This window comes from Bradysia coprophila (assembly GCF_014529535.1).
Source record: "Bradysia coprophila strain Holo2 chromosome IV unlocalized genomic scaffold, BU_Bcop_v1 contig_81, whole genome shotgun sequence".
NCBI lineage: Eukaryota > Metazoa > Arthropoda > Insecta > Diptera > Sciaridae > Bradysia > Bradysia coprophila.
Window position 1 is genome coordinate 2,485,349 of NW_023503375.1, and position 21,837 is coordinate 2,507,185.

Sequence of the window (21,837 nt, forward strand, 5' to 3'; positions counted from 1 at the left end):
CCAGAGGCTCCTAAATTCGAATCCAAAACAGATTCGGTGGGTTACTGTTAATCCTTAAAATATTTACATCTAGGCCCATATTTCTACCTGTGTGGTTCGTGTTTAAGGTTCTGTAAATGATATGCAAATGTGCAGTTAATAAACATTCGATCGGTCCATTCACATCTAAATCAATTAAGAGCGCTACGAACGAAAAAAGATCGACTCTGTACTTTAAAACAAAGAATAAGTATAGACATACCACGAGGCAATGCAGCGTCAGTTATTGGAACATTGCCATCAACAAAGAAACTATTCCAAAATCCTATGAATGTAATGGACGTTAAATGCTTATTCGCCAATCAAGAAGACAGGCATACACTGAGTGAATAGACAGTTTTCGCAAATGACATAAATACATTATAAGTCAACTTATAAGTTAGAAATTAAAAGTCACATCTTCATTCCAAAAGTTTTGGAAGGTTCCTTATAATTTTCAATTTATAAGTTGACTTATAAATTGTATACGTCCTTTACGCAAACTGTCTAATAACTCCTAAAGCAACGACCTACGACATCTGAAACTTGAAGACTTACTGATCATCTACACAGACCATATCTGTCAATCGATCCTACCTGTTCTTGTGATCTAGCCCCTGTGACCGGTGTACATTTCCTTAGGGATTATGAGCGCTTTTTTTTCTGATAAGACAACACCAGGCCTTCCACGCTTTAAAATGACTTCTGTTATATGAGTTTTGCCTTTAAGTTTTAGTAGATATGTAGGAGCTTTCGTTCGCCGGGAAGAATATTTTTTAACAATCTTTTATCTTTTCTTTTACAGATAGATCGATGTGGAAGACTACTATATACGAATGCTGATAATTCCCTATTGCTTGTATAAAACCCAAAAGCAATGGCTGCATATTGCTGGGAAATATATATTTCTTGTACCATCCTCTGATTTAATACGTACGAATACTTTGTATATTACTATTTACTATTTTTTGTCCTTTTTTTCGAGGAGTCTACTTAGTATTGTCTTCTTCGTTCCAAAGAATAATAATTTATTTTAACAATAATCGTGCTGCTCAATTCAGTTAGGTTGATTCACTACACAGCATATCGTGTGAATTTTGTTGATCCGAGGCGTAGCCGAGGTCAATAAACAAACAAAGACATTTTTTTATCCCGAGTTATGTAATGGATTTTATATGCAGAGGGCGTCGAAAGAAGTGCTTGAAACATGAAAAGTACAGTTTTCGACGTATGTAATAGTATTTTACATGACTAGGGATAAAAAGATGAAATGTAGAGTTTTCGTGTGAATTTTGTTGATCTGAGGCGAAGCCGAGATCAATATACACACGAAAACAAGACTTTTCATTTTTATCCCGAGTTATGTAATGGATTTTACATGCTGAGGGCGTCGAAAGAAGTGCTTAAAACATGAAAAGTACGGTTTACGACGCATGTAGCATGTAAAAGATATTATAATTTCTAACAATATGTCCAATTTAGAACTCAGTTTGAAATTAATTATAAATGTGATTATGTATGATGTGAATTGTTGCACTTCTGTCATTAACTTTAATTTAGCAAAATTAAACTCACTCTTAGAATAGGTATTGGTAGATTTTACAGGATCGGAAATGGGTCTGTACAGAAAAAATGTAATCAACAAAAGTTACCTAACAGCTATAGGTTTAGTTTTGGACATTTACCTCTTCCTACACCAAATTTACGGTTGACGTAATTTTTCATTCGATTAAAGTTCTATTTCTGAGGGTCCATATAAAAAAGTCGAAAAAGTTGGATTGTCGGCTTTGAGATGCAGTCGAAGTTAACGATTTTTGACTCGTCATACAAAAATTAAAGCTTTTGTAAAATCTGTCGAATTTCGTCGTAGCTAATTTAAAAAGTAATTCCAAATGGAATTCAGGATCGGGAAGTTTACCAATATATTTTAGAATTAGTACGATAATGTTTAGAACTAAATTAAATGAGTGAGAAGAATTTTTTTCTTCAAAAAAATCATGTAGATTGGCAGTTCTGAATTCAGAATGAACACTAGGTAACATTTTACAGAAGATTATTTCAAATCTATGATCTTCTCGATTTTTCCGTCTCGTCGTTTGTTTATATATGAGTTTAATCACATTTTCGAAGTCTCATTATAAGAGATTTAAATGAAATTTAATCTCCAATCTAAAGGCTATTCATCTGTTATCGCACGACAGAGTAAAGTTAACCAGGCAAGAGCGCTGATTTGACAAGGGACCTGAATAATCTAGTAAAATCGTAAAATAAAACACAACATTCTCTAAAACAAATGAAAATTGAATTTAACTATTTCACTTCACTCTTTATCTCTATAGTAGCCCTATATTTTTTGCGAACAAAATTTTTCAATTTATGTCAGTGTTCATTTCAGTTCATTTTCATCCAGTGTAGTAGGTCCCTTATTTGACGTTTCGAAAATGAACCGCTCCTGCCTGGTTTATTTTACTCTGCCGTGGTTATCGTCAACGACAACAAAAATAAACGATGAGAACGCGACAAGCGTCCTCTTCTATAGCAAAATGTATGTTAGAACAAATGAAGCCACAGATTTGGTATTAACTCTAGCCGATACTATAAATAGAAAGCAGCAATCGATTTAATTGCAATGTGGCGATATGCCGTTTTTAAATGTTAGACGATCTAATTGTATAACAATTGATTAAGCCTTGGATACAGTCTAGCAGGATTACGATCCGTCTAAACATTACATCATTTCAATCATGAAATACACCGCCGCGCATTTACTTGAACTCTCCACATTCTTACCATTATTAATATTATTGACACCAAACATAATGCTCGACCCCAAACTTTCATGGACAATTAACTTGACATCCAGTCTCATGTAAATCCGAAATTTATATTTACTCTTGTAATGCTTTAATTGCGTATCATAACGGAATGTTGTTACACGCTCTGTCCAATCTACGATCCAATAAAGTACAATATCTGACAATGCATTATAAGTACTCATGCTGAATTGAACTGGAACCTTGAATGAATCACGATTGTCTCCAGGGGAATATAATATTTAGTTGGCTATTTTTATTGTCGAGGTATATTCTTTTGGGCAGTGGTTATGAAAAGTATGAAACTCGAGTCATTGCACAGTGTTTCATATATGTATTTCACTTTAAATGCGAAAAGACTTTGAGTCATTATTAAATGTGACGATATGTGCTGATTGTTTAATTTATTTGGAATTTTAACGTTGCCTTTTTTCTCGTACATATTTCTTTCAATCTGAAAAAAATGTTTTTAAAACAATGTTTCACTTGAAGTCACTTTGTACATTTAGAATGGTTAACGTTATTATGGACGTTAGTTAGATATATATATTTTATGCTGTTTGTAAAATTGGGTGTATTTACTGTTTTGATATCTCGAGTAAGTGTATCATGTGTGTGCCATACCTGAAAATTGTTTTTATTGAAGCATATCATATACATATTAACCTTGTACGGGCACAATTGATTTTAATTGTGTCGCAATTAGCTTTATAAAACTGTTTCTCATTTCTAAAACGCACATTCAAATTGTAATATTTACAAAATTCACATTCAAAAAATACCGAAAATTTAACAACATTTCAAAATTTCTGTCAGGTTAATAAGGTCTTTTCGGCGGTAACAACAACACCGCTTTTCGTTTTGAGCAATGCGTTGAACTAGAGGGACCTTGTTAGCAACAAAACAAAATGTAATTAAAGAAATTTGTGCGTTACGCGACGGAGTCTATCAATTGAAATCTATTGATTTCAATCTGAAACGAAAAAATGAATGATTCTGCCGATTGTGCGCCGTCGTACAATGCAGACAGTAGGGTGGCCACTTTATGTGGCTTGTCCGGATGATGCTAGCAATTGTATACTTCAGTATATGCAGCACAGCAATTTTCCTCTGAAAAAAATCTACTCTTTTGGGCATCATAGCCAAAGTCATTGATATCGACAAGTGACCACTTAGTACTTATTTCGTTCTTTATCTGTATTCTCGTTCTCTAAATTTACGATAGCCCAACAAGCGGCTTATCCCCTATTTTTTTATGCCGACCTTCCTTTCTCGCTGAGGGATTCTTCTGAAAAACAGAAGACCGAAATCGGACGCATTTTCTATTGGAATTTTTTATACGTTCCCTGTAAGGTATTCGACCCCAGAACCCAAAACTACTTTCAAAAAAAATTTTTCGAAGCTTGTGTGGCTTGTGTGAGGTGATCGAAAACCGACAACTTACACTTTTCTTTCAAAAATTTCTCCAGTTACACGAGCCGTACATGGTCTTATTGGGTTTAAAACTCATTCACACTGAGATATGTACAGTTGAAGTTTTCAACCGAAAAAAGACTGAAAACTTACACTTTTCTTACAGAAATTTCTCGAGATTCACGAAATGTACATGGTCGTGTGGGGTGTCATTAGAAAGGTAATTGCATATATTTTCAGGAAAAGTAGAGCTTACGGAAGTTTGGTAGCATCTACGGTTCAATATAAGCACTTAAACCTTTCAACTTATCATAATTCGTCGTAGATGCTTCCAGACCCCAATAGGACCCTATTTGCCCTGAAAGTACATGCAATTTCCTTTCTAATGACGCCCCACACGACCATGCACGTTTCGTGTACCTCGAGAAATTTCTGTAAGAAAAGTGTAAGTTTTCAGTCTTTTTTCGGTTGAAAACTTCAACTGCACATATCTTAGTGTGAATGAGTTTTAAACCCAATAAGACCCTATTTGCCCCGGAAGTACACGCAACTACCTTTCTAATGACACCCCACACGACCATGTGCGGCTCGTGTAACTGGAGAAATTTTTGTAAAAAAAGTGCAAGTTTTCGGTTTTTGATCGCCTCACACAAGCTTCGAAGAATATTTTTGAAAGTAGTTTTGGGTTCTGGGGTCGAATACATTAGTGGTACTCATTTGTGATCGACAACGAACATCAGAATGAGAAATGTAATTTGTTTAGCTTCTTATATAGCAAATGTACGTCCAAACTGATGAAGTCAAAGATTTTGCATCTAACTATAGCAAACAACAGGTGTAATAGATTCAGTAAATTTACTTGCTGATTATATCTTATGAATAAAAATGAAAAAGGACACAATAGGGGGGAATACAAAACACACATGACTTTGCAGATTTTGCATCATTTGACAGTTCGTAAATTTATTTTTACGAAATTCATTCAAAAAAGAAGAAAAGAAAAGAAGCTTTTGGTTTACCTCTATTATCATGGAAAACAGATTTTTTTAAAGAAAAAGTAAAAAAAAAAACTTGGACGAATGGCGACACATAATTAGTTAGACATGGAATAATGATCTAACTGAAATGGAGTATTTGACACGCTTTTGTAAAGGGATAATAAGAAAATTAGTTTAGGTTTCAAAAGCATATAATTTCATTACATAACTCGGGATAAAAATGATAAATATCGTTTTCGAGTGCTTATTGACCTCGGCTTGGTCTCGGATCAACAAAATCCACACGAAAACTCTACTTTTCAACTTTTTATCCCTGGTTATGTAAATATATATTATAACTGTGGATAAAAAGAAGAAAAGTAGTTTTCGTGTGAATTTTGTTGATCCGAGGCGAAGCCGAGGTCAATAAACACACTAAAACGAGACTTTTCATCTTTTTCCTAGTTATGCAATGGATTTTTATTCTGAAACTCGATTTTCTATACTTAATTTTAGAAGTTGATTTTCAAAAAATTCTCTTTTTCGGATTGCCTACAATATCTTCAAGAATTCATACCAATTGAGCATTTCAAAAATTGAAATACAATTAGTTTGTCGTCGTCGTCGGAGCGTTGGTAAGGTATCAACCAAAAATATTTTTTCGATAAAATTTTGAAACTTATTTTTCTGTTCGCTTCAACCTCAAACGTTCACCATCTGTCGTAAGTTGTAAACTAAAAAAAAATCAAATTTTTTGTGTACAACTTTAGTCTCGATCCTTGAACCAGCGCACACCCCTATTGTGCTCGAAAGTATACTCAATTCTTGCATTGATGCAAATGCTTCTAGTCGCAAATATTCTAACTATGACCACGACATTTTGTGTTTAAATTTGTCACAGAGCAAAGAATTTTTTCTGTTATATTGCAGTTTTTAACACCCTCGTCATCACAGGCATTTCAAAATGCTGTTATTTATGCTGATAATCTAATGCAAATAATTTGTTTAAATAAAATTTGAATAAAATTCTAAGATCAAAAGTAAATTTAATCGACTAAAGTATCACCTTGATACAAATTGAACATATATATTGTTTATGAAGCCATTCGTATAAATAAATACGGAATATTATTTTAGCACATTCATTCCAACGGATTTGTATAATATTTACAAAATGCGAATATTATTTCACTCAAATTGCAGATAAAACACTATTTGAATTATCTTGTAGGTAGCGAAAAAGTGTTTTGATTCAAGTTTAATTCAAGTTGTGTAACGTCCTGGTAATGTATTTCGTATTTCGTACGACAGCGGTCTACAAAATTTCTTTGAGTCCAAAACACATTAATGTTTTAATTTCCATCAGAGACAGTAGCTCTGATACTATGGTTGGTCCTCAATTTAATTAACTCAGCACCTTTTGTAGCTTGAAAGCCTTGGTAAAACTAATTAAATTTGGCTTCAAGCTATGTTAATGCTCCAAACAACAAACTCCTTATAACAATTCATTTAACTAGAAATAGAAAAAAATCTTATCTCCACCCTCATTGTGATAACTGTCGAGATCACCATCACCTTATAGTAAAATCTGCCCTCTGTACCCATTAATAATGATTTTTTTCATTTTTTTTTAGTTTCAGTAATATAAGGCTTATTCCATCGTCCCTGTGTCATTTTAATTCATCGTGTGAATCTTTTACTTCCTTGGATGTAAATATTTTTGATGGAAAATCTTCTACTTCAATAATTTTTACAAATATATTTCTCGCTATAATAAGAGAATATTACTCTGAGATCATCGCTTATTTTTGCCGTAGCTGTCGATGTTTCCTTTCGCTTCGCTGATATTTCCAGGCCAAATTATTTTTCGTAGTTGTTTTTAGCGAATGGAACGAAATTCTACATCTGTGAAACTTCTAAACACAATTAAAACTGTACGTTTGGATGAAATAATTGTGTCAGCATATTAGAAAGCATTCAATTCGATTGTCTCGATTTAACCCATAAGAACATTTAGCAAATCCAGCACAAAGCCTTTCTCTTTATTGATGGTCATATCTATACATTGAAAACCTTTAGAGACCTGATGGACGATTGCATACATTTTGCATTGTTAATGAAACATAGCACACACAATCAATAAATCATCGATTGCAATAAATCAAATTTCGAATTTTACAATCAATGACCATCTAAATAGAGTTGTATGTATTACACTCTGCTCGGATACGATGTTAATCATCGCTAAACTTTCAATAGAGTTATGTTCGATACAATTCAATCATTCGAAATTGTTCTTTCAAAATTAAAATGGAGCTCAGACCAATGATTGATATTGATTGAAAATTAATTGTTTTCCCCAAAATTTCGGAATTTATCATCTCCATTGAATTTATGTTGTTGCCGAGAGTTTTGCAACTAGAGCAGTCCATTGTTTTAGTTCCATGTATTTACTGCAATAATAAATTTGAATTTATTAAGACAAAGGGGACTTTATATAGAAAACAGAACCACATTGCGTAATTAATTATGCAATTTACAGTACAACATCAATGGTTTATGGGGCAGCAATTTGTTTGCCGAAATGGTGTAGGTATTGGCAATACCCTCTCTAGCAAAACCTAACTACATTCATTAAGGTGGTAAAAATTCAACGTAGCCTTTGCATTTTACATGTAAAATTAGTCAGCAGTGCATGATTTTACGACCAAAGAAATAAAGTGTTTTTTTGACAGCGTCAAAACGAAGTTTTTTGCTAGATAGGGCGTTGCTATTAGCTAAGATTCTATACGTTCTGTGCGTTGTTATTGGACATTTTTAAGAGAAATTTTCACTTGGCAAATTTGTAGCCTACATTTGGGCACAAAAATGTTACATTTTTGACGAAATTTTGCCTTCGCATGCTTTTTGGAAAAAGTAAAAACATCGTTTGGTGTTTCAATTTTCGTGAACTATTGCGTTTTCTCTACCTTGTGCTACATCCTCACAAACCTTTCATAAAAATAGTTATTTATACTACAAGAACTGTAAAAGGTATTTTATGTTCGAGAAGTGGTAAATGGTTCAAGGCGAAATCGTTTCTTCACGTTTCACTTATCGCCTGCGCATCATCACTAAAACGATCGAATCTGTTACTTCTTTTGATCTAAGTATTTTCAATCGATCGACACAAATTCTTAGACATCACTTGTTTTAACAGAGAAAGCATTATTATAGCTAGAGCTCATCACTTATCTTTGTCATCGCTGTAGATAACAGATGAGTGTAGTTCAGTTCGTTTGATAATTGATGCAATGCACGAACAGTTTTAAGGTTAGGAATAGACAGGCCTTCACATTTTAGTCTAAACCTTTTACGGAGGCTCATGACATCGAAAATTATCCATCAGTAACTCTCTTCTCTTCTCTTCTTGTCAATGTTACTTAAATACAAGTCCGGAGTCCGGACTCTAGACTGGCCACAGGCCCGGACTGGCTCAAAAAAGCCCTTCGGGGAAAAATTTAAAAGGCCCTTATTTTCGGGCGACTCTTTCCAATTAGGCCCTCGATTCGTATTACTGATTACAATTGTGTAACTTACACAGTATACGTGAATCACACAGTACCGCTACATCACACGGACAATTGCGACATTTGCCTAGGACACAACGATCTGGGGCGCAAAATTTGAAAAGAAAAATTGGAAATAGCTCAGGTAAATATTCGCTCAGGTAAAAATGTTATAACTAACGAAAAATTTATTAAGACAATTTTTTCAGAATTTTCCGAGTTTTTTTATAATTTTTTCGGAATTATCCAATAATTAAAATTCCCAATAAGCCCTGTTCTATGACCGTAAGAAAATTCCATTTTCTGGGAATTTTATCTATGGCTGCTAGAAAATTCCCATTTTTTGTACATTTTCTGAGAATTTTATCTAAAGCCGGTTGAAAATTCACATTTTTGGTACATTTTCTAGAAAATTTATTCAAAGCCGCTAGAAAATTCCCATTTTTGTACATTTTCTGGGAATTTTATCTTAAACCGCTAGAAAATTCCCATTTTTGGTACATTTACTGGGAACTTTATTCAAAGCCGCTAGAAAATTCCCATTTTTGGTACATTTTCTGGGAACTTTATACAAAGCCGCTAGAAAATTCCCATTTTTTGTACATTTTCTGGGAATTTTTTATAAAGCCGCTAGAAAATTCCTATTTTCTGGGAACTTTATCTAAAGCCGCTAGAAAATTCCCATTTTTTGCACATTTTCTGGGAATTTTATCTTAAACCGCTAGAAAATTCCAATTTTTGGTACATTTTCTGGGAACTTTATTCAAAGCCGCTAGAAAATTCCCATTTTTGGTACATTTTCTGGGATTTTTATTCAAAGCCGCTAGAAAATTCCCATTTTTTGTACATTTTCGGTGAGGCGACATAACTACACGGTCAATATCGTCAGGAACGATATTATCGTTTTTTAGAAAAAAATTTCATCCAGGACGATAATATCGTCTAAAATTATAAATTTTAAAATATTTTCAGGACGATATTATCGTTTTCTTGACGATATTATCGTTTAAAAAAACGATAATATCGTTTTTAAACGATAATATCGTTTTTTGGACGATACTATCGTTTTTTTGGACGATACTATCGTTTTTTTGATGATACTATCGTCTAAAAAACGATATTATCGTTCAAAAAACGATAATATCGTTTTTTTGACGATAATATCGTCCTGGATGAAAATATCCGCTGGACGATATTATCGTTATTTTCTTTTTCTGAACAAATTTATCGTTATTTTGGACGATAAATTTAAATTTTATAATAGAAAAATTACACAGACTAATTATGAGACTATGCGAGAAAAAAAAAATTAACTCCTAAGTTCCGACACCGTTCCGGCGCGGCGCCCGGCTCGCATTGCGGCCCTCCGCTTCGCTCCGGGGCAATGGGCCGGATCGCTCGGCGTGTTTAAACGCTTTTTATGTACAATCTAAGTTGGTATTCATTTCGTAAAAAGATGAATTATTTAGGGACGAACTAAACGCCTTTTTTAAACACTGATGTGTAGGTGATTTCCTCTGACAATTGTTTTTTGATATTTTGGAAGAGAATTCGGTTCTTGCTGCACCTCTGAGTAAAATTAAGTCCTGGACAATATTACCACCCAAAACTAAACGATAATATCGTCCTGGGCGATATTATCGTTTTTTTAAACGATAGTATCGTGCTGGACGATATTATCATTTAAGAAAACGATAATATCGCCCAGGACGATATTATCGTTTTGGACGATATAATCGGACAGAAAACGAAAATATCCATTAGATTTTCTAGAGCGGTAACATCGTCCAGAAAACGACAGTATCGTTTTCTGAACGATAATATCGTCCAGAAAACGATACTATCGTCCAGACAATATTTTAGAATTTTCCAATTTAGACGATATTATCGTCCTGAATGAAAATTTTTTGGACGATAATATCGTTTTTTTGGACGATAGTATCGTTTTTTAGATAATATCGTTCCTGACGATATTGACGGTGTCGAAATGTCCCGCCACCTACATTTTCTGGTAACTTTATACAAAGCCGCTAGAAAATTCCCATTTTTTGTACATTTTCTGGGAATTTTATATATACAAAGCCGCTAGAAAATTCCCATTTTTGGTACATTTTCTGGTAACTTTATACAAAGCCGCTAGAAAATTACCATTTTTGGTACATTTTCTGGTAACTTTATATAAAGCCGCTAGAAAATTCCCATTTTTTGTACATTTTCTGGTAACTTTATACAAAGCCGCTAGAAAATTCCCATTTTTTGTACATTTTCTGGGAATTTTTTCTAAAGCCGCTAGAAAATCCCCATTTTTTGCACATTTTCTGGGAATTTTATGTAAAACCGCTAGAAAATTCCCATTTTTTGCACATTTTCTAGGAATTTATTCTATTGCAACGCTTATGATTGAGAATCTTTTTCAGAATATTCCGAATTTTTTCAAAATTATTGGAATTTTGGAATTAAAATTCTCAGCAATAAGCCCTGAGTGAAAGTATACAAGTGTTGATTAGGAGATGAAAGAATTTCGGTGTTTTCGGCAATTTGTAATAAATGAGCCAATGAATCGGCAAGGAGAATGCCGTAAAATAATACAATTATATTCGAACCAAATTTAATGGTAAAAATTTGGTTCGAATACATAAATCGAATAAAAAATTAACTGAAAGGCCTCAGTAGGAAATCGAAGAAAATATTGAGAGAATTGACTCAGTACGAAATCGAATAATAAATTGAAAGAAAGGAATCAGTAGAAAAATTTCTATTGGAAATTAAAGATTTTGCCTATGTTCACTGAAATTGGCTACATTTGTTTAAAATTTTAAAAAACCCTGTCGGGACTTCGCCCGACTGAAGCAAAAGGCCCTTCGGGAATCGCCCGAATGCCCAGTATGGCCAGTCAAACTTCCTTTGTTCAATCTACGCCTCTTTTTATTAAATATTACGTCTCTTTTGTTTCAGCGCCCTATGCGCCTTTTGGTAGTCAGTTCGGCCCTGATTAGGCCACGGCTTAAAACCTATTCCAAATTGTTACATTAGACAGTTTGCGCAAACTCCGTATAATTTATAAGTCAACTTATATGGTGGAAGTTATAAGTACCTGATACGAAAAATACTTATTTGTTCCACGACTTTTGTCATGTAGCCCTAAAAGCGCTAGAACAAGCGTAGCCCTAGTGTATATAATCGACAATCACGCATGATAGCAAATCCACATTGACGTCAAAATGAAGGTAATTTAGCCAAATGAAGAATGAAATTGAAAAATAAAATTTTCGATAGTGGGCTGGCATACCTAACAAATTGAAAATTCGAAATTTTGACTTGACAGGCACGCCGACTATAGTGCCATTTTCTAAGGCATTTTAAGGCTAATTTACTGTGAGGTAGTTTATAGTAAGCAGTACGATACTATGCCATTTTTTATTTAAATTGTTCTCACCGAAGACTGAATCGCATCTTAATAGTCAAAAATATGGAGAAACCACTTGCCCACTTAAAATAGTTGCAGACGAGTTTTTCTTTTTATCAAATAATGAATTGAAACCATAAAATGTATGAAGCAATATATTATAACGGTCAGAGCTGAAAATGTCATCTGTTACGTTTAGAGTTCAAAAATGTATTGGTCATTCTGAAACAGGATGTAGTAGAAATGTGTACAGAAATACGTTTGAATTTCGAAATTTAATCAAAACATTTGAATCAAATGGTTTTAAGGAAACCTATTACACTTTTCAATTTGACATCGTTTACCAACAAAAATCCACAAACCTCTCACTTCTTTATGTAATTCCAGCTATAATGTCTCGGACTACCTTTTCAACACAAATGTTTTTTTTTTTCGTCAATCTCTTACCAACATTCACCTTCTTTTTATTGTCCTCTAATTATGTGACACCATGCCAGAAAAACTGTAATTGTTGAAAAAAAAAGTTTTTTTTTGTATATTAAAATTAATGACTAAATCCACCTTTGCAAATTAACAACAAATTTTCATGCGCTAAAAATTTGTTAATTCAATTAATCTAAAAAATTATAATAATTTGTTCATCGGAAATGTGTCATTTACACAGTCAGAAAAAAAAAATATTAACAAACGCCCCGGTAATACGTCAGCCCGAGTTTCGGCTGACCTTCGTCGACGGAAACAAGAATGTTTTATGCTGTTAGACTGTACTCTATGCAATATGAAATTCAAAAACAGCCTCACGAAAATATATCACCTTAAAAGACATAGAAGGTATGACTAATTACACATTTTTACGCCTTTCGTGTAATTAAAATAAATTAAATTTATTTTACAGTTTCACATAATTGACACTCGATTTATCTTCGAGCATTTATCCGTTCCATAGATCTAAAAATGTCGTGTTCTTTATGGGTAATAATTTTTGCGCCGTGATTTATTGTTACTCATACAATTTGGAATTTATTGAGTGAGGCATCCACATAAATTTGTTAAAATATTTGTTTCTGCCTCAGATATTTAACTTATCGGCCAGGTGATAGCAAAATACGGACAGAGATTAATGTTTTAAGCTTCTGGCTGAACATTATTGCATTTAAGTTAGAGCTGAACAGATCTATTATATCAGTTTAAGCTGAGTCTCCTATAGGACCAATTTTTTGACAGTTCCTTACGCAATTTCATCGTAATACAGTTGCTTAACCTAGATATATCATCTGTTATCAATAATGCACAAGTTAAAGTTGTCTCATATAGCAAAATACATTTCTAAACAAATGAGTGTAGAGATTTTCTACATGTGTCTATCAAATGAAGTAATAGATTCGATAATTGTTCAATGTTTTCCGTCTGTGAATCAGTTGAAGAATTCGTGGCTATGTCTAAGTTTTCTTCATGAGGAATTCACTTGAAAACAGCCTTGACGATACGGGTGTTATTTTCCTCGGGTGTGTTTTATATATATGTCTAGATAGGCATTGGTCCCTTAATCCCAAATTCGTCTTCCAAAGTTAATTACAACGTCTTAGGTGGAGAAATGATGATTGGAAAGCTTAGGTCGCGTAGAGTATATATATAGAGGGGTAGCCTCAGCGTCTTCATCAAGTTGTTAAGTGTGGGTTCAGAGCATCCGTTGGACCTATTGTGCTTGCCCACGCAATATTTTAATTAGAAACTTTAGAGGCTGATGTTATCTTAACACGCTATGCATTTCAGGAGTTATGCTTTCTTTCTGTGAATTAAAACACAAAACTCATGCAAGTATACACGCAGACATGTATCAAAGGGAGGCTGCCTGACGTCTGACATACGAATGGTAATGATGCTAGGAGCAGTGCTATGAGTTATAACAAACGGTATCCATTAAATTAATTTGAGAGATCTCTTGATGTCCTTCCGCAAAATAAACCACACACCAGAGAAGAATTTCAATACGTTTACGACGCAGTATAAAGAATTTCGCAAATAAATTCAAATTTCGTTAAAAATTCTGTTTTGGTTTGATTGCTTTTTCTTAATATGTAAGTTAAAATCTTTAGAATAATGAACTGGATTTGCGCATCGTTCGGAAGCTCATAATTGAATATAAATTTTTCTAATTTTTACAACCTCAATAAAATCGAGTACTAAAAGCCCATTTCCAAGTCAACATGTAATTTATGTTCAATCGATTTGCTTTTTAATGTTGTACCCATAATAAATGCAAAAATTTTCTTCGGATCATTGTTCATGATTTACCACAAAATCTTAGAAAAACTGTTATATAATCAAGACAAAAAAAATAATTTTGTTATCAGTTTGTAGTGTCCGTAAATTATTGCATTGTGCTCATGATTGTGAGGAAATGCAAGCGAGATTTTATATTGTTTATCGCCGTAGGTGAGACATTTCAATGCATTTGAGTTTTTATGATGGAAAGAATTATTTTTCGAATCATAAAATCGATATGATCGGTCAATTTCCGGTAATATAATACAGTGCTATGAGGTGAAATACATTATACAAGAGCACCAAGCAATGTAATTGGAAAATTAAAAATTGAAATTGTTGTTTTGGTGATGACAAGAATAGAGTACGCGTAAAAGACAAGACGTCGAACGATCAACCATCTGTTATCGACATCCACAAGAAAGATGAGCAATCATCTCCGTTTGAAAAAGGTTTTATTAAGCTAATTGTATGTTAAAACGATTGACGTAAAAGATTTTGTATCAAACAATGCTGTCACGGCTGTCACTCTGAAAATAAGTTGTTTCACTTTGTCAACTATGATAATTTGATACATTTCCAAGCTATCCTTAAGTATGGTACTTAAAACAAAAGATGTAACAGATTTAATTACATTACGATACAGTTTGCAGTTTCTAAATAGTCGAGTAAGAAGCTGATCGAGATAATTGAGTTTTTGGTAACACTATTTCATTCCGTGGTTTTCACGAAATCTTGAAAATTCCCAATGAAAGTAGATAAGTAGGTATGGCCAGTCCATACAAGTCGGAGCACATACGGATTTGCATGGCGCCACCTCAAACGAACTCATTTCTAGTGGAAATTTGCACTCCGGCTAGAACAAATTTGAACGTTTGACCATACCTATCCATTTACTTTCATTGAAGATTCCAGTGAACGTATAAACCAGGTATGGTTTGTCGACCATACAAACCAGAGGAAATATCGATTTCGCTTATTTCACCCTGAGACGAACTCATTTTTCATTTAAATTTCACCAAATCTATCGAGTTCAACAAATGCATTAAAGGTAACCTAACTCGTGAAACAAGTAAATCTCCAATGTTTTGACTTAAATCGATAATGCGCACGCATTCATGTCATCAAATTTCTTGTACGAATTTTCATTTTATTCATTAGCAGCTTGTATGTGCAAATAAAGTTTTACAGTTCATTGTCTCTACCAGAAAGACCGTACGCATTATCGATTTAAGTCAAAACATTGGAGATAAAATTGTTTCAGGCCAGGATGGGCTAACTAAAAGAATATTTAAAATTTCCAATTTTCAGCGAGTGAGGTTACGTTGAAGTGAGGTTACGTTGAATTCATTTGTTGAACTCGATAGATTCGATGAAATTTAAAGGAAAAATGATTTTGTCTAAGGGTGTCTAACATTAGGATCATACCTCGTGGAAAATTTCATCTCAATTATTCATAAATGGTAGTAATATAATAGTTTTTTTCACCTTATGTCTCGCAATCTCAGAAATAATAATTCAGTGTTCATCATTCATTCATCTCAACGCTGTCAGTAGCAGATGAACAGATGTTCTTCAAAGATCTATTCATTGACACAAAAACCTTAAATTCGGAGCCAGGAAAAGGTGGTTGCAGTTTGCAACTACCAATAACTTTTCATTATTTTTATGGACCAAATTATTTCTGTAAGAAATGTATGCCGCGCCGTTGATTGGACATGAAAATTAAACATTACTATTAAGTCCTCGGTTAAGTCTAAATAATTGTCTTTGTTAGCAGTCGTACGTAAGCATATATACGTACAGTATGTACATTCAAAAGACACAGACTTTAGCCAACATATCATTTCGATTTAGATCTCAATTAAACCATTGTATTACACCAATTATTTTAGACTATCAATTGGATTTTATGACCTCGCCACAACCATTATTATTATCAATAAATGAATAATTCAATTTTAATATTCGGTATATTAGACATTAGACGCCGAATAAAACGGTCAATGTGTGTTTATTATAATAGTTAAATATGACTCCCCATGATACCCATTCTCTTATATATATGTTACAAAACCAATTGCTAGAATTCGAATAACAAAAACTTATGTATACCACATAATGTTTTGTGAATTAAAATAAATTTTATTTTATTTTAAAACAAAACGAAAATATTTTAATTTGCATTTCGCTCCGTTCGGATGTGGTGAACTTAATCAGATAAGTAATTAAATAATTGAGAATTAATAAATATTCGCAGTGCAAATGTCGTTGCCGTTCACGAAGCAATAGCAACGCGAAATGGAAAGTGTTAAATTTTAATGTAGGTCCAACAAAAACGACACATTTCTTCTGGAGGTCCGATTCTAAAATCCGATGACTGGCACTTTAAAATTAATTTTTTGACAGTAATTATGTTGGGGTTAATCGAAATCCACAAACGGACCACAAATGGAATTTAAAAAAAATGTGTTCGTGACAATACCAGAAATGAATATTTAAATTTAATGGGACAAAAAATGCCATAACTATTAAACTCAGTCCTGACACTTAGTTTTTCTGATTATGATTTTTCGTAATTTAATGCTTTCCTAACGTATATGTACGGATTAAATTATCTGGAATGAAATTCGTTGTCTTTTTTTGCTGTTCTTGTACCCAATATATGTCTGTTCGATGTTATGCTCATGATTGCTGTATTATGGCATTCGACATTTTTATAGCTTAATAATTGTGTGCAATTTTTTTATTAATTGGAAACATGGCAGATTAAGATAAAGTGTTAGACATGACAGTAGGTTTTCTCTGAATACCAAAGGTGTCCGTTTCTTTCACCTATATTACCTATATGGTAACTAGTGACATTGATCCGAAGCAGGTCGGAAATGTTGTCAAACAAATTTTTATTGCATCTCGCACTCATATATTCTAGCTTTGCTTGAAGTTTCGTCCAAGGCATCTATTGACTTGCCACACGCAGATACAAAAATCTAAACTTCTGTCTCGACCTAATTTCTAGAAATTTATACTATTTGGATAAGGGATCCATTAAAAAAAACTCAAGGCCATCGCAGTCCTTCTGGCATTACCAGTAGACAGTGTATCGGCTATATAACAATAGTACATTAACTATAGTACAATTCAGGCCTCCTACGGTTTCAAGACCCTCCCCAAGGCAGCCATCTCGGCCCGCTGCTGTTTCTAATCTTTTTCAATGATGTTGTGAAAGTGATGAGGCACTCCAAGTGTGCGCTGTATGCTGATGATTTGAAGGTGTACCGCGAGGTGAAGTCGTTTGGAGATGCATTAAAGTTACAGCACGATCTTGCCGCAGTCAGTCAGTGGTGTGCGGACAATTTTCTTTGCTTGAATGTGGGGAAATGTGCGACGATATCCTTTTTCCGGATTCGGAATCCGGTTCGTTTTGGCTATGTCGTCGATGGAACGGTTCTGAAGAGAGTGACTGAGGTGCGTGATCTCGGAGTACCAGCGTTAGAATAGTTTCACTCTTTTAGTTCCCCTTTTTTTGTGGAACTAGAAAAAGTGAAACTATTGTAACGTTGCATATATGCAGCGTTACAATAGTACCACTTTTTCAGTTTCACAAGCTAGCAAAATTGGAAAACGGCTAGCTTGTGAAACTAAAAAAGTGGAACTATTGTAACGCTGCATATATGCAACGTTACAATAGTTTCACTATTTTAGTTCCACTTTTTTTGTGGAACGGAAAAAAATGGTACTATTGTAACGCTGCATATATGTAGCGTTACAATAGTACCACTTTTTTAGTTTCACTTTTATTTCTCAATTTTCTGAAAAGTGGTACTATTGTAACGCTGCATATATGCAGCGTTACAATAGTTTCACTTTTTTAGTTTTACTCTACTAAACCATAGTTTTTATTGAAATCTAACACATTTGCAATGATAATAATCACGGTCACTGTCACATTTTTGAAAAATTAAGTATTTTTATGAAAAGATACAGTTAGTGAAAAATAAGTTCTTTCAGAAATATAACTTTCGACATATTCAACAATATCATCGTTTCTCTCACGTATTCTCTCATTTTGTGTGTTATTTCAAATGGCAATTGAGAGAACTAGAGAATAGGGTGTAGCGGTTTTTACAAAATGTCTTAATTCTTTTAAGGCTCAGCCGGAAATCCACTTAGCTGGTCCAACTGATCATTTTATGGAAGAAAAAAAATTTTAAACTTTAATTTTGTGCTGCCGCCAGATCAATTTTTGAAAATTTCGTCGTTTTTGGTCCACGTCACATATATCGATTTTTTACGGTGGGCTCAGTTTACATAAAAAGTTAGGTCCATGTGGTAATCTAATCTCCAGACTTCAAAATTTCGTCGTAGAAGGACACATTTCACTTATTCACGCAACATATCGGCACTGTTGACATGAGTCATTGCGAATGTGGTGTCGATGGACAGCTGAGACTTCCAGCATTTCAGAATTAACCATTTTTATTACAAAAAAATTGAATAAGTGTATTTCAGGTGCCTCTGAAACTCGTCAATTTTAGCAAATATGAGGGAAAAACTTTGAGTAGAGGAAATGTTGCTCTACTGCGAGAACTATTTACTAGCTTCATTCCTCAAGTATCTACGCCTCTATGACTGTTTGAAAATCACGTTTTTTAAACTTTAGTGTGTCGTCGCCTTCCCTTGCACTTATGGTACCAAATTTTTGTACAATTGTTATTAGAATTTCAGGCACTACCGATTGCAACCACAACCAGTTTTCCACCAGTCTCTCCATAGACAGGATGGGCTATGCACCACTGTCAGCGACGGTACGGATGAACATTAAAAATTTTTGTGGAACCTTGTTTAGGGCTTCGAGCTGACCAATAATATCAAAAATACCAAAAGTGCATCGAAATGATCAGTTAAAATTTATTCAGCCGCACCGTGAATATATAAAGCCAAACTTTGAGGAACAACAAGATTGGTTAGAAATGTTGCGAATTTTGCGGAATTTTATAAAATTTCGAGAATTTTCAGGAATTTCAAGAATTTTGATAATTTCAAGACTTTAATTCCTAAAATGGGCTATGCAATATTATGATAGTTCATAGTCACGGCAGAACGGTGAACACGAAACGAAAAATGACTCATTCTGACATATCTTTATTAATTTATTGAATATAAGAGAGAAAAAAGACTGTTCAAATCAAAAGACAGAAATTCTGACATGCATGGTGAATTGGCCTTTGAAAATCTCTTCTATGGAATCAAACTCCCGGGCTAAGTTCAAAGATGTACGATGTGTCTAAAAGCTATTCCAGAAAGACAAGATTGAACACAGTTAAATATTGACTCAACTGATTAGAATGAACTGGAACCTTGATTGAGTAGTTCAAAGTTGTTAATAGTCAAATATCAAGTATTTGAGTTAAGAAAAAACTATCAATTTGGTAGTGAAATATTAAATTTCAGAGAATTTAGAATCTATAAATTTTATCAACAGAAGTGGAAAACTTGGAAACGGAGATTAATTTTTCCCATACAAACAGTGGATATATTTAATTTAAAGAGAAAATTTTCGCGCCCTATTGTTCCACAAAATTTTTACTGTACTAAACTGAAATCAAGGATAACAAAATTTAGCAAAAATCAAATCACATTAACGCGGTTTTACACAATTTTATCTTAGAGGCACATAATCGATCAGAAAATAAACAAAAAACAAGCAATAAGAATCATCAGTTCACCTTTGTTGATCAACCATGCGCATATCAGCATGTACAAATTCAGACTAAAATGTTATGGTGGATATATTATCCATATTGGAAGTAATAGCGCCGCAGGAAGATTTTTTTAAGCCTAAACTACCTTTTTCATGTACTTTTTATTGAATACCGCGAGAATAAGTGAGAAAAGTCGGATAATGGCTAAAAAAAAGTTGCTCACTTTCGTGGTCCTCGAAATTAGTTGCTAAAAGTGACAATAGTGAGCCACATGCATCCCTGTACAAAGTATATCTTGAGTGACCATTTATTGACTCTAAATGAGCGGTGCGCTTCTCTGCCTTACAATAAGCCCATATTCGGTGCAAGCAATTGAGTTTCCGTTTTTTTTATGAAGTCAAATAAATGAGGTCTTCCACATACTACGAAGTAGGAGAAAAACAACATTTTAAAGGCCAATGATCGGACGGTTCAGGACAATTTTGGACTGATCATACAATTTTGATTTCGTCTATTCTTTTTGCATCGCTCCATCTTTTTTGAAGACCAAAAACAAGTTGAAAACACTGAAAAATATGAGTCTACTGGGCAGAGATTTTAACCGATGATTATAGTTTTCATGAAGGTCTGTCAAAGGCCTACATTCCTAGAAAATTTCAACTTTTAGAAACATGACTATCTCGAGCTATCACAAAACAACTGTTTTCACCACCTTTTGACATGCAATCACTTTTCACTTGTTCACTCCGAAAATGGGTAACTAACCGAAAAAGTAAATGATACCTATTTCTCAGAATTGAAAGACGATTCAAACGAGCTATAGCTTGCCCGGATCGCCGAACCATTGTATTTATTTTCACCGAAATTGGTTCAAGTTTTGGCGATATCACTCTTAATATAAGTTTTAGCAATGCTTCGGTTCATGATTTAGGTGTCCCAATTCAAATCAGATGTTGTATTTGACTCACCGTGGTCCATCTAGCATATTTAAAGTTTAATTTACATTCTTGCACATTTTCATCAAATTTTGCAGCGAGATTAAAGTCTCAAAATCACCATTTGGGAACTTTGATAATCAGTCACGAACTCAAAAAATATTTTTTAGACTTGATCTTTTTTATAAAATAATCTATGAAGTCTGGAGATTAGATTACCACATGGACCTAACTTTTTATGTAAACTGAGCCCACCGTAAAAAATCGATATATGTGACGTGGACCAAAAACGACGAAATTTTCAAAAATTGATCTGGCGGCAGCACAAAATTAAAGTCTTAAAATTAAAGAATTAAGACATTTTGTAAAAACCGCTACACCCTATTCTCTAGTTCTCTCAATTGCCATTTGAAATAACACACAAAATGAGAGAATACGTGAGGGAAACGATGATATTGTTGAATATGTCGAAAGTTATATTTCTGAAAGAACTTATTTTTCACTAACTGTATCTTTTCATAAAAATACTTAACTTTTCAAAAATGTGACAGTGACCGTGATTATTATCATTGCAAATGTGTTAGATTTCTAGAAACTATTGTAACGCTGCATATATGCAGCGTTACAATAGTACCACTTTTCAGAAAATTGAGAAATAAAAGTGAAACTAAAAAAGTGGTACTATTGTAACGCTACATATATGCAGCGTTACAATAGTACCATTTTTTTCCGTTCCACCAAAAAAGTGGAACTAAAA

The 21,837-nt window shown here is 33.7% G+C and overlaps 1 long non-coding RNA gene across 1 annotated transcript; it reads right to left on the reverse strand.

Moving 5' to 3' along the window:
- Positions 1 to 980: 980 nt before the first annotated feature.
- On the reverse strand, positions 981 to 21,037 carry LOC119072411. Its single transcript, XR_005086858.1, has 4 exons — positions 20,748 to 21,037; positions 6,499 to 6,501; positions 5,447 to 5,450; positions 981 to 991 (listed from the first exon to the last, which is right to left on the reverse strand). It is a non-coding gene; the product is annotated as an uncharacterized LOC119072411 (long non-coding RNA).
- Between the last annotated feature and the right edge of the window lie 800 nt (positions 21,038 to 21,837).